The following is a 14496-nucleotide window of genomic DNA, read 5'->3' as shown; positions in this document are numbered from 1 at the left end:
GTTTTTGCTGGAAAGATGATAGGGGTTTAAGTTGCACAAGTGAACCATAGTGTCCCTGTAATAATGTTGTCTTTCACTCTTAGTGTATAAAGATGTACTGTGCAACATACTGAAGCCGGAGGCTGTATAGTAAAAGGCAGAAAAGGTTGGGAACACTGCGTCCGTTTGCGGAGATTGGGTTGAGTCCAATATTCCCAGAAAGGGAGGGGTCATAAAAAGGTGTAACATTCAGCAAAGACAAAAAATATATGCAAACAGCTTCAAGCGCGTCAATTAGAAGGGAAAATGCTGTACCTATACAAAATGTGTACTTTCGCAACAAAGTGCACAAAGGCATAAAGTATGCAGCATAAGGAAAAGCACCAACATGAAAAGTGACGTTTGCCTTCATCAATCTTACCGCACACCTGCTGCACAATCAAACAAAGAAGGAAGAGGCAGAGGAGCAAGCAGCAACTACCGAGAACTGAACTTCAGAGCAACATAAGGAGACAAATGTTTTTGTTGTAAGTGGACAGGTCCGTTAGTGTACAATAGTAGAAAAGCATTATGTTTTCTGTTTGTGTGCAGCAATGGCTTCCACCCTAGAGTGGCTTGAGGAGAATTTTCCGCATGAAGAAATGAGCGATGATAAGCCCATTGTTACCCGCCGCACTGTGAAAAGGGAAAGAGTTACTGGAAGGGCAAGCACTCTGGACTGGCTGGAGGAACATTTTCTGAGTGAGCATAGTAACCCCATAGGTAGGGAACAAGCTAGCAAAAAGAAGACAATCGCAATGTAAAATTTCATTTCAAGTAACCACATTTGTTCTCTTTTAACAGAACCTATCGGAATGCAAAGCTGTACACCAGAAGCGGCACCTTTTGCACAGCAACATACAGCCACCGAAACGGAACTGAACACTGGGCATATCAAAGTTGACCACCTGGATGCCAAAATCAAGCAGTTGCTCCTCCAATCTGCTGCCTTGAGAACGGTTGTTGAAGAACATATAAGGGGCAAAATAAGATATCACTGCCCAACTTGCACATGTCCGCCTTCCCCAATTCCCAGCCCCCCTTTCCCGCAAAATCAGTGGCATGAAAGACGCTTCGATGAGAGCTCAGTCCCTTCTTCATCTCAGCAGCAGCTTGTTGAAATTGAAACATCCCCAATATATGTATCCGTTTCTTGTCCCCCTTCCCTTTCCGAATAGTCGCTATATATGTGCGCTAATAAATATTGCAATGTTAATTTGTACAGATTGTGTATGTCCCTTTTTTCCGTTTAACAAGGCCATTGTAAGTGAGGAGGGCAAAGCAGTAGTGGGGATGAATACAAGTGAGAAAAATGGAGGAGGCGGACGACCGCCGCACCTGGCTGCCCTATGCGCAATCACAATACAATCAACGGTAGGACGCCTGTACGGGCCGCATATTTGCATGAACACATCCATCTGGAAATAGTAACAGCAGCGTCCGTTTATCTGTAGCACAACTGTGCACATAGGTATATCATGCTGTGATGCCTGGTAACACGTTCCTTGGTGAACATAACCAAATAAACGTGTGGTATAGTCGTAGTAGCTGGAAGCGTATACCCTCGTTCTGCACGTATTTTTCCACATAAACATCCCACCTCCTCTATAGTGCTTACAGCAAGCATAGGTATAAATGTGCAATGTACGTGAACCATGTGTTTAAGTAGGCCGTGGGTGGGAAACATATCGGTAGTACAACTATGCACGTGTGACTAAGTGTAAAGTGCAATATACATCCAGGACACAAGCATGCAAATGGAGAACAATGGCGACGTCCCCATAGAAACGTAGCAACATTGTGCGTCGTCCCTTATTTGGCGGACACGAGCCAGATCCGTACACATCGAAAGAGAATATTTCTCTGCAATGTACGGAGTGTTACAGTGATAGTGCACCCTTGCAGCGATCCTCCACACTTCCTTCTACATGTAGGGAATTAGTTAATGGCGCTTTGGAATGTCACGTGCTCCACATGAGCCCTATAAAAGTGCACACACTACAATTGCTCCGTTTGGCTTTCTATACAAGAGCACCGGTGCTCAGTGCTTGCGGCAGAAATAGCTTTCGCACCAAATCTGTGCCTGCAAACAACTTCTCCAAGTAATGGCCACCAGAGCTTCTGCTACTACCTCTGACTCAGAAGCACCAACAGCTCCTTCTAAAAGTCCTCAGCCAATGGACAAGCGTCATAATGGGGAGGGACATCGAAAAGGAAACTAGAGTAAAGTAGAAGGAATCCCCATTGCCTACAGCCAGCGGCAATCCAGGGTGTGGAAACTATTTAGGACATTGGAAATGTACCTAACTCTCATGCTAGCCAGGTGCAGTGCACTGAGAGTCGCGGGAAACCTGGCTTGTACAGCTAAGGTACTTTAAAGCACACCACCAGGCAGCCATTTGGAGAGCTGTCCCCTTCCAAGCATGAAGTATGTTATTGTCCACTGCAGCATCCTCCGCATCTGCTCCTACCACCACTAGAGACACTCCAGTGGGCCACCGTGTCCCGCAAGCAATCTTGGAGGACATACACAATACAACAGCCCCCTACCTTTCAACGGTCCCTCTATTGTGCATATACTGCGACACAGTACTGTGTAGGGGAGAACATTTTTGAAGTGTTTTTGAGTCAGCTGTCGGGACCATGGCTAACGCTGACCCCTACCCAAGTAAGGTGCACCTTACCATCTTCTACTCTCCACCATTTCTTATCCCTGTAGTTGGTACGCTTTGTGAAATCTCCCTTCCACTGCTGTCTTTTCGGTCGTCTCTTGTAACAGGAAAAATGCTACACAGCCTGAAAGCGGGACAAACAAAAAGGCTCTTTTCAGAGCCACTTTCCAGTGTTCAAAAATATAACTTCAAATGAAGCATGCAGGCGGTGACGCAGCATGTAAGCGCCGCGTACAGGGATGGCAACAATTAGCCGTGAGACGCCGTCAAAAGCATTGTACGCATTTCCACAAAAAAAGTAGTGGCTCTGAAAAGAGCCTTTTTGGTACTATTTGTATTTTAAACGTTACAATTCGGGAAGGACCACTGGGAAAATGCATCCTACACTTGCAGGAAGCGCTGTACGGCATTTTGGATATCACAGAAAGATCTCATTGCCAGCATCAGTCAGATGAACTCCATCTGAACGAAAAATGTTCCTACTACGAAAGGTAATGTTTTATGTGGAAGGAGAACATGCCAACATCGCGCAGAAAAGCGCACACAGCCTTGTTCACATTGCGCCGCGCTTTCTCCATTTGTGGACCACAGAAGGAAGAACGCAGCCACATCTGCCTCTGGGCAATGCAAGAAAAGATTATGGGTGAATTTTGAAACCATTTCCATTAGTTGGCAAAATGTCTCCTTCATTGCAAACTGCAGGCAAATGCCGGTAACATGCCCTAAACTGTTCCCTCCACAATTAACAATAATAATGTCTGGATGAGGAAGCGTCACCAAACTAGCACAAAAAGAACCCACATGGACCCACTGCATTCCACGTATTATGTACCACTGCACAGCAACATTATTGAAACCATAGTGTGCTGCTAGTGCAGCAAGCTCTGCATTAAAGTTGTACCCAATGTATCCACGAGTCACCCAACAGCCATATAGTCCGCCTACTTAACGGCACACCTGCCCCCGTAGCCATGTCCACTCCTATTGGCAAAGAAAAGTTATGCCACAAACTGTTCCTACACACCACACCCACAAATTCATATTGACCAATCCCAACTCCAGCATAGTCCCATTTCCATTGCACCCACCCTCAATACCCGGATGTAGCACGTGCGCTCCCCCAAAAGGCGCGGCTTTCGCCAACATATTACCTAGTGTACGGGGCTACACAAACACATTGAAGCGTAATAAAAAAAATTGGCGTCTTCGTAGAAGTTATGCAAAGTGTTTATTTCAAATTTTGCTAAAGGCACGCATCAAGAAACACCTTCTGTGCTCCTTGTTATGGGTTGCTCTCGGCTTGTCCTCCGTATTTTACTACATGTGTGTCTGCAGCATACATAGTATGTACTGCAACAGATTACTAATTGCAATACAAGAAAAAGAAATGCACTGCCACTAACAAACATCACACTACAAGCACTAACGTTATCATGGCCAAAAAACAACATCCTACCATGGAACACAAAAGCATACATAAACGTGAATCGCTCAACAGTAGTCCCATTTCCATACCAAGCACATTAAGAAAAACACCATTTAGCACGTGCGATTTCACCTACTACCGCGAAGGCTGTAGCCCAGTAGAGCAGGGCCAGTCCTCCTTCCCTTTCAAGGAGTCTTCCAGCAGCACTCCCTGATTGGCTACTGTTAAACTATTAGATACGCATAAACCAATTACAACCAAGAAGTGGGCATTTAATTCGATCACATCTAATGAACAGTGCGTAACAGTTGTTACTCACACATAGGTGACATATCTTCTAAATGAAAAGCACCTCCACAAGAAATTACGGGTGAACGATCTACGGGTTCTGCACACACAAACATCAGCATCACTACCCATCAGCACACCCAGTAGGCATTACAATTTTTTCTATAGTACAGTGCCAACTGCGTTATACGTCTGTATACCCCTCAAATCACATGTTTTTGGCGGCTGTCACCCACCTGTTATGCAGCTGTCTCACCCGCCAAGCTCCCTAACGCCCATAACTATCAATGGGCTTTCACATGCCAATAAGGACATCCAGTCCCTCCAGATAAGGTACGTATAGTACCTTTTTACGCATGTTATTATATCCAATACGGATAATTTCATTTTCTACTGCGTACCATATACTGTAATTATTCATTAAAAAACATACTTTCCACCACTAGATGGCACTGTAGAGTTTCTTTTGGCAGCATAGCCTTTCTTATGTATGATGGCGAATTTCCAACTGAAAGACCACGAGTCCCCTTGCAAATCTGTGACAGGTAAACCAGGCAACACAAAGCATGCACCCTTTTAAAATGTGTTCATACCAAAAACGTCTAATAGCTTGATATGCTAAAAAGTAAAGGTTGCTTTGATGTCCTTAGTTGAATGTTCTTTAACCATACATAACACCACCCTGGAGGTTTGTGACAAATGTACAAACCTAAGTGAGTTTTTGGCACAACTTACTTTTTTTGTGTGTTTTTAAAGCGCTGAAAATAAAGTGGGTAAATCGGGATGTTTTGCCTTTTGCATCTTATAGTTTTCCATTCAGGATAGGGAAAATAAAGGTACAGTGATATTATTTTGACCCAACATGCTGCTATAAGGATTTACATGTTGTCGTCCTCATGCTTTACTATGCAATTTGTTTATTTTGCAAGTAAACTCTATAGGACAGTATTATTGTAGGTCTTGACACCCAACACTTATATTTGTGTTCCAAGTGAAGCACTGAAGAAGGTGGCCGTGCCCAAATTGAAAGAGTGGGTTAAAATCCCTGCTTCGCTGTTTAGCGTAAGTGTGTGATGCTGGGCAAATAATGTAATCTCACCCTGACTTCAATTGCAAAAATTGGAGTGTTTATAAATGATTAAGTTTACACCCTTACAATAGGACCGTTTTAATAAGTGTAGGGACATATTGGTGTACCCTGGTGTTCCTCTACTAGTGGCTCCAATACTGGTGTATAGAACTGTATTATTGCTGCACTGGCCTTCCCCCAGTCTTGTAAGACTGGATTTGACAGGCAGACAGTCTCACCAGCCAGTCAGTGCACCAGATATTCTAGTATAGCGGACTGTGGTAGAACCAACATTACATTTTCTCTGCTGTTGCTCCCAGCCACTGAAGTTGCTGGAGCCATCCTGAGTACTGCCCCACACTCTGGAATGTCATGTTATGCTATGATATTGAATCTTTCATTGCACACCATCTGCCATTTTCACACTTTCTAGGACGTTCAGGATCTGCAAGAAGTGGGTGTTTCAGACTCAAAACAGAGAGCAGTTAACTGATGGTAGCACTAAAATCGTCTTATTACAATGAGTAATGAAGTTAGATGCCACTCCTCCACGGTCTCTGAAGTTAGTGCTTCTCCCAACATTTGAAGGGTTAGCCCCCACCTAAATTTTAGCCCATAGGTGCACCCATGTATGCGCGCACTTGCATTTTGTTAGGCATAGAGGTGAAGTAAGCCTTTCCCCGAAACTGGCGGCGTTAAAGTCTTACTGTGTTTGTTCAGAAAAATGTACTTGAACAAACGCAGTAAACCTTTAAAGCTGTTACTTTCAAGAAAGTCTTCCATCACCTCTCTGCATATTGCGCATTAAAATATACTATTTGATAGTTGGTCCCCACACCAGACCATGGGGGGAGGTGGGTAGAATAGTGGGGGCAGAGCCTCCAAGTTTTCCCGGCCTATTTTCTGAAGTGGCCCCTCCCATCACGACTTAATTTCTCCCCCTCGCCCCCCGAAATGTTGGTTTTGTTGCGTCCCTGCATGGGAGGGAGGGAGGTCAGGTAGGTCGGCTCAGTCTGACAAGCCACCAGTCACTCCCACCTCTTCAACACATCTGCAATTATTCCTTTACTTGTTGCACCATGGGCCGTTGCAAACCTGCTCTGTAATGTATAATTTATAAAGTTATGCTGGCTGTAGTAAGACGTGTGCTTGCTGTTGGGCTATACCACGAGGGATGGGCCGTTACCCCATGCAGGGATGAACGGTTCCATTAGCCTGCATGAGAGATGCGGGGCAGCCCGGGAACTGAATATATTTTCCATTAGCACATGCAGGGAGGCCATGTGCCACTGGCACATGCAGAAAAGAGATGCTTAGTTAGCATGTGCAGAGAGGAGATGTGCTGCTGCATGTGTACGGAGGCTATGCCAATAACATGTGAAAAGGGATTATGTATTCTTACATAGCATTTTTAACCAAATTCCTTCAGCTTTTCAGCACTGTGGTAAAAGTTATTGTACCATTTCGAATGGTACTTGATTTATCACAGCAACAACGAGCAGAATGCCTGGGGAGCACTGTTGGCCATTGTGGTGGGGGCTGGCAAAGACGTGCTTGAGTCAGGCTGAATAAGGAAAGGGGAGGGGGAAAAATCAGGTACATTTGGCCCAAGTAAATTTTTTCCATTTCCAGCACTGATAGTAACTTCTGTGAACAGTCATTCTTCATTATTGCATTTCTTGTAAGAAAGAAGCGATTCCTCTGCAGTCTTCCCTCTGCGCCACACCCATCAAGGCTGCGTCAGCCCTCTACGTAATTGGAACTTGGGAAGAACAGGCCGCCCTCCTACCCGGTAGCTTTCCACCCTTTCTTCGGATGCAATGTTAGCATGTGCAGAAGGGAGCTCTGCAGTTAAGACTTGCAGATAGGAGATGTGCCATTATAGCATGGGCAGAGGAGACACTACGTTAGCACTCGCAGAGAAGGAATATCCCCATATTAAGTACTTAGTTAAGATGTGTCATTTGCACATGCCAAGAAGAGATGTGCCATTAGTATCGAACAGAAGTGCAATTAGCATGCAGAGCAGAGATGTGCCGTTAGCATGTACAGAGACAGGATGTGGAATTTGCACATGCCAAGTGCACATCCCGTCGCTGCACAGGATGTGCAGTTAGTACGTGCAGGGATGGGATGTGCAGTTAGCATGTGCAGAGAGGGTATGTCCCATTAGCATGTGCGTTGAGAAGGCATGTCGTTGGTATGCACATCTCCTCTGTGCACATAGTTAGCACGCATGTACAGAGAGCTGTCCCACTAGTATGTGCGCAGAGAAGATGCGCCATTAGCACACAAGAAGAGATGTGCCAATAGCATGCACAGAAGAGATTTGAGGTCACTATGGGTAGAGATATGTCCTACCAACGTGTGCAAATATCAGGCTTACTAAACAGAACGTGTTCTATCAATACGTGAAAACAATGTCTGCCATTAGCATATGCATAGAGATGTGCTGTTAGCATGCGCACAGTGTAAAGGTGCAATTTACACATGTAAATTACACAAATTTGCTCTTCAAATGCTAACAGCGCATCTCTGAAAATGCTGAAAGGAGATGGGCCTTTAACATGTGCACACAGTACGTGTCATACTCGATAGTATGTGTCAAGAGGAGATGTGTAGCTAGCATGCTCAGGGAGGATATATGCCATTATCAAGTGGAGTGATGTGCTGTTACTATGTGCTCAGACGGGATGTGCCGTTTGCATGTAGAGTGAAGGGCTCTGCGGAAACCAGACAACTTTGATCTACAACTCTTTATTGGTCTATGGGTCTGATTTTACGTATGCATTGGGTGTATGTGTTGGATACGTTTTACTCTCTTGCAGAGGAGAAAACTAATTTTTACTCTTCAAATTGCATTTACTCTCTAATTTGAAAAATCATGTGTAAAATACTCCCACCTCAAAATCCTATCTGGAGAACTGACAACATCAGTTGTTTTCACCCACCCAAGAGCCATGAAAGGTTGAGAACTATACACCATGCATATCAACAGAGTACCTAGGTCTAAATCTCCATAACGTACTCAAAATTTGTACTATTGTGCCTCCCATCACATACCATGAAATTGCTCCTACAGTGGTAGGTGGTGGTAGGTGGTGGCAAAGGTTCCATTTGGATGCAACACCCATAGGTTACTGTGTTCTTTTGTTCCGTCTTTTACAATTGTTTCCCCCATTACACAACATCCTAGCACTTTTGTACAAATCGCAAACATAACTATCAGGCAGCCTTACCGACCAAACTGCATACATTTAAAGCATAATGACAGTTTCCACCCGTACGGCATCCATAACAGCAGGTAAGCAATAAAAGTAAGTTATCGCAACGTTCAAAACTGTAACATATGTAAATGTGCATATTCAAATTAAAACCCTTAAGCAATCCCTGCACTCAGGTACTGAGCATACACATGCACAGAACTGCATGCAAATGGACGCTCAAAAACATTCTACTTTCCACTCTGTGCTTCTTTCCGCACCTTGGTCTCATCCTCCCACACTGCACAGTACTGCATTTGTCAAGTAAATAGGCCTACACTAATACACACACGTTTTTCATAACTTGTGACACACTAAACTTCCAAGTAGGCCACCTACTCCCTTAAATATGCTTTTACTCCCAACCGCCCTTCATATTGTAGACCTTCCCTTTACACAAGCACACTTATTCTTCCTGCCAAGACACCCCCCCTACAGTGCTCAAGAATGTAATGTACAAATATAAGCAGTATGTCATTAGCAAACATATTTTCTTACCTTCTTCTTGTACAGGAGCAGTACCCACCAGTCTCTGGGAAGCTTCTGGGAAACTACTGGAGTGTACACTTCAAAATACAGCCTAGAAGACACCTACTTTCTACAATCAACAAAGTACAATACCAGCATACTCTTGTATGTCTTACTAAACCAGTGCACTAATATTCTACTGTAGCATATACATCTGTGCCCATCCAGCAGTATGTACTTCATTGTTATTAATTACACCTCTACAGGTGCTAAGTGTTTCTTATGTCGCCACCATTACAATAATACCCACATACCAACCGTGTCCCCAACCGACCCTTACACACCACTACACAGCCACACACTTGCACTTAAATAGCTGCCTACTGTCCCATTCACCCACCGACAAACATACACATATGCATGTGAAAATGTGCACACCCACACTTCCCTTTCTTCGCCAACAGCTACTACACAATGCCTACCAAACGGCAATTCTGTAGAAAGCAACGCCGAAAGAGAGCCATGCAACCTACAAACACAGAAAGTACCCATCCACTGCAATCTGAATGTAAACAGAAAGGTTCATGAGAAGAGTTAATTCAGGCATTAAGGAAAACTAATCCATCTACCATTAAAGACAGTGTAGGTGATCTGGCAAAATGTGAGAATGTACAGGAAACCACAAAATACAGTCCAACGCAGACTTCTCCTAAAAGAGCACGTACAAATAGTGTAATCACAAGCAAGCATTAAAAAGGAACTAATTTTACAAAACAAATTTCCACCACAAAGTCCTTCACAACCTTACAAGTAGAGGACAGAAATCACGCTCAACCCTCAAAACCTACCACAGAAAAGTAATCCAAGAAGCTCTTGTAGACACTGCTATAAGTGTGAAGCGGAAATTGTTTATAGTAACTTTAAAGGGAATGAAACACTAACAAGATTAATTGTTAAATTACAAGCAGTACTACGAAACAAACGCAATGTCACCATAGATACCTTTAACCACACATGTACAGGTGAGTGGAGTCACACCACCATCACAGAGCCATACCTCAATGAAGAATGCTAGAAACAACTAACCAACCAAATTCCCTACATCAGAGTGGTCGAGGATATGAAAAGATAGCCAATACCATAATGGAAGAAGAAACACTTCTTTCACAAATATCCCCATCAAACTTAGATGGCACTCTCTAATCCACCAAACCAACACACCTCACCTACAAATGGCCTTGGACATCAATGTGCAACGTTCGCCCATGCCTAATCAAAGATTTGCAGCAATTCCTCAATCAGTATGTCAAAAGGTACCAACAAAAGAAAAATGAAAATACTACAAGTATGGACTCCTGTCCAGTGCGCAAGTACACTGGAATACTTGGACATTCCTTACCCTGCATTTGTGGAGCAGCTTGCAAAAGCACCTTTCACCGTATTAAAATGTTAGCAACCCACCATTCAACAATCAGAAATCTAGTCTACAAACTGTACTATGCAAAAACTCCAGCTTTAGCACTCCAACATTTAAATGATATTCTCCTACACGGTACAGCCAAACAAGTGCGTGATGAAATTGAGCACATCCCAAGGAAATACTGTGAAACTGAAGAGCACTTACCCACTGCAACATTGTCAGCCAACAATACTGACAACAGTGCAGCTATCAACCTTTTACATCACACATACAACAAAAGAAATACAAAAGTTCAAAAGCACTTCTGCTGAAATGCCAAACCAAGTATGTGTGTGTTGTCGTAGAACTTTGTATAAAAAGAGCACCCAAACGGTTATAATTCAGAAAATAGAAGGCAATGAGGAATCCCAATTGTTTCAATTAGCTCTGTACCTTCTAGCAGAAAACAAGTACGACATTACTTACACCTCCATACGGTGCTAATACTGCACTTCAAAACATGACAATAACCAAAGGCCTTTACGTGCAATTTGTAATAATTTGGAACTGTTTCCAGTGCCAAACGCACTGCAGCAGCTTAATTTGTAAAAGAGCATTAGAATACAAACAGTGCACCCATTTCAAGCAAGAATACGTCTTCAACCAAATACTGCAAAATTACCCCCCACCGAATTACTCAAAGACATTTGTGGTAAAGTAGTTAATTTACCGTTCGATCTGAAAGAAAATGTAGACACTATGAGTCCAAAGGCCAATACATGAATCTTTGATTATCCTGGTGAATGGTGTACCTACAAAGGACAAAAGAATTTGGCAATGCCTAGTGGATTTAACCAAAGTTAGAGAGGCGTTGCAGTACCTTAAAGTGAACATTGAATACTACAAGGAACATTGGAGAAAACCGGAGAGAAACAACCAAAATAATGCAGCACTCCTCAAAAAGTGGCCAATTTGAACACCTAGATCCTAGTGCACCCTCCAGTATTTTAGACCACTATACAATTCACCCACTGCACTCCAGAGACACCATAGACGATGCACTAGAAACATATCAAATGCGGCAAGCCATCGGAGTCCCAATCAGTATATGGGCAAAAAAAAGTGTGGAAGCACAAGGCTTTCCTCTACTCTTCCCCACCGGAAAAGGTGGAAGATATGATGAAAGAAGCACACAAATAACATCATCTGAATACTGCTGTTTACGAATGTATGATGGAGACCCAAGATTGAGACAGAACGTGGAGTACATATTCCACCTGTTCTTTAAAAGTGAACTAGCAACCCTATGTTATGGAGTTGCCCACACATTAAAAATAGGTTCCGATTTCCAAAACATGTCTGCTACACAGCTACTTCAAAAGGTGCAACAAAAGGACGAAGTTTTACAAAGTAGTGCTACAAATATCTTGGCAAACATGTGTGGCACCAAAGAGTACTGGTTCCGACAGCACGCAGATGCAGTGTATGATGCGCAACCTTGGCCCACCCACGTGGTTTGTAACTTTAAGTTGGGCTGAGTATATACATGGGAAGACTTGCACACTTTTCTACACATAGCAAACTAAAACAAAACAGGTATAGATATGAAAACACCAGGAGAGCTGTGCTCTCTCGATCCAGTAAATGTTTCACGCTACTTTCATCATTGCTTCCTTTGCGATGCTGCACTTCATTTGCAATAAAAGACTTGCTCCCCTCGGAGAAGTACAACACTTCTTTTGGAGAAAAGAATATCAAGCCAGAGGAGCACCACACCTCCACATGCTTTTGTGGATTAAAAATGCTCCTAAATTTGGTGAGGAGAGGGATGAAACTGTTTTGGAGTTCATTCACAAATATGTCACTTGCGAAATCCCTCCAGAAAGTACCCATAGTGACCTACGAGCACACATTTTGCAATTCCAATGACACAAGTGTGGCAAGTATTGTCGAGGCAAATACAAGAACAGAGGCAAATACTACACCAAATGCCGCTTTGGTTTCCCTAGACCAGTTTCAACAACAGGCCAAGTAAACAGTTTCATGTCTTCAGTTCGACACAGTGTCAAAGGAAAATCTCCTAAAAACGCATACTACATAAAAAGGAGCGAAGCATCCAAGTACATCAATGATTACAATGCAATTATTGCCCTCTCATGGAATGCCAATGTTGATGTGCAGTACATTGCAGACAATTCCACTACTGTTGCACGATATGTCACTGCCTACTTAACCAAATCAGAGAAAGCAGAGCTCAAAGACCTCTGGGATGACATATCCTCTGAGAAAACACTGTCACAAAAATTGTACAGCTTTGGCATTAAAATGCTCTCTCCTAGAGAATGTGGGAGCTACGAAGCTGCTGACCGCTTAAACGGTACAGCCTTATATGGGAAATATGACAACATAGTGTGGCTGAGCCTTGGGCCTGCTGCATCCAGAAATAGTGTACTTAAATCGTACAAAGACATATAAAGAATAGCCAAAAGCGATCCCAACAGCCAGGACATGTTAAAGAACAACTTATTGGACACATCCTACCCAAACAGGAGTACTACTTTATAAGTCTTGTCCTTGTACCAGGTAGCCCAAAACTTCTCATACAAAAACAACATTACACCAAATGAGGAAAAAGGTAGATAGAGTGGAATGTTGTGTAGGCATCCTCATGACACTAACCAAACGAAGCCTAATTAATCACATGAAGTTGTCCTTAAAATTCAACACAAAGAACTGTACTACATGGCTCTACTCCAACTTTTAAACCACAGAGAAAAGAAGATGCATTAGCCACCTACACGTGCAAGATGCTTTCAAAGCCACTGAAAGTACAATTACTGATGAAAACATTACATAGTACAAAACCATATTGGACAGTGAACACCAACAAGTAGAAGAACTTCAAGTACAACTAAATGTAGACACTTCTGAAACCAGTGAACCTTCGCAAACAGGCAGCCAAAAACCACTTGGAGAGCCACTCATAGCAAATGAGGCAGAATTAGCCATGACAGAGATAACCACCACTATGCTTCAATACGAGCACTCTGCAGAAGAGTTTGCAGTACTGAAATCCCAACTAAACAATGAACAGTGTACAATTTTGGAAGAAGTAAGTAAAACCACTGAGCATGGTATACAGCCCGAAAGTACAACTTGCAACTGTAAGAACTACAAACCTATACTAATGTATGTAAGTGGTGACGCTAGATCAGGTAAAACATTCTTAATAAAAATGATCAGTAAATATGTCCAACAAATAACAAACAGCCTTTCTGCAGTTATAACTGCCCCTACAGGTTTGGCTGCGTACAACATAGGTGGTGTCACTCTAAACAGATTGCTACTCCTTCCAGTGGAACAGCAAATAAATTATAGTACTATAAGCATTCAGCACAAGCTGCTATGGAGCTATGCAGAGTTTTGAAACAAATGAAAATACTCCCAATAGATGAGGTCAGCATGGTCTCCAACCAAATGTTGGCTTTCATTCACCTCAGATTGCAAGAGGTACTCAAAACAGACTACAAAGAACTCTTTGGAGGAAAACATGTAATTGTTTCCGGAGATCTCATTCAATTGACACCAGTCAAAGGTGGACCTATCTTCAAAACCTTAGGACACAAACAGTGCCGTAAAAGTCTTGGAAGCATCAGCAATGTAAATCTTTGGCAGCATTTCCAATACCGAGAACTAACTCAAAACATGCGTCAGTCCACAGACCTCACATATGCCAACATTTAAAAAAAACATACGGATTGATGTACTATCAAAAGAGGCGCAGGCTACCCTCAATAGTGGACCTATCCATGAGCTATACGGGTGTAAAACATGTGCTACTGATGTCATGGAACAATTAGCTCACAACAATGTCAGCTGTATGGCCTTTATGC

At 42.9% G+C, this 14496-nt stretch overlaps 1 protein-coding gene across 3 annotated transcripts in view; it reads right to left on the bottom strand.

Moving 5' to 3' along the window:
- GOLM2 (golgi membrane protein 2) overlaps positions 1 to 14496 on the bottom strand; it is an 801157-nt gene that overhangs the window by 630547 nt on the left and 156114 nt on the right. The window lies entirely within an intron of this gene.

The sequence above is a fragment of the Ambystoma mexicanum genome, chromosome 11 (assembly GCF_040938575.1).
Source record: "Ambystoma mexicanum isolate Mex_15411 chromosome 11, UKY_AmexF1_1, whole genome shotgun sequence".
In the NCBI taxonomy this organism is placed as follows: domain Eukaryota; kingdom Metazoa; phylum Chordata; class Amphibia; order Caudata; family Ambystomatidae; genus Ambystoma; species Ambystoma mexicanum.
The sequence above is the reverse complement of the archived record's forward strand: the minus strand, read 5'-3'. Positions and strand labels throughout refer to the sequence as shown.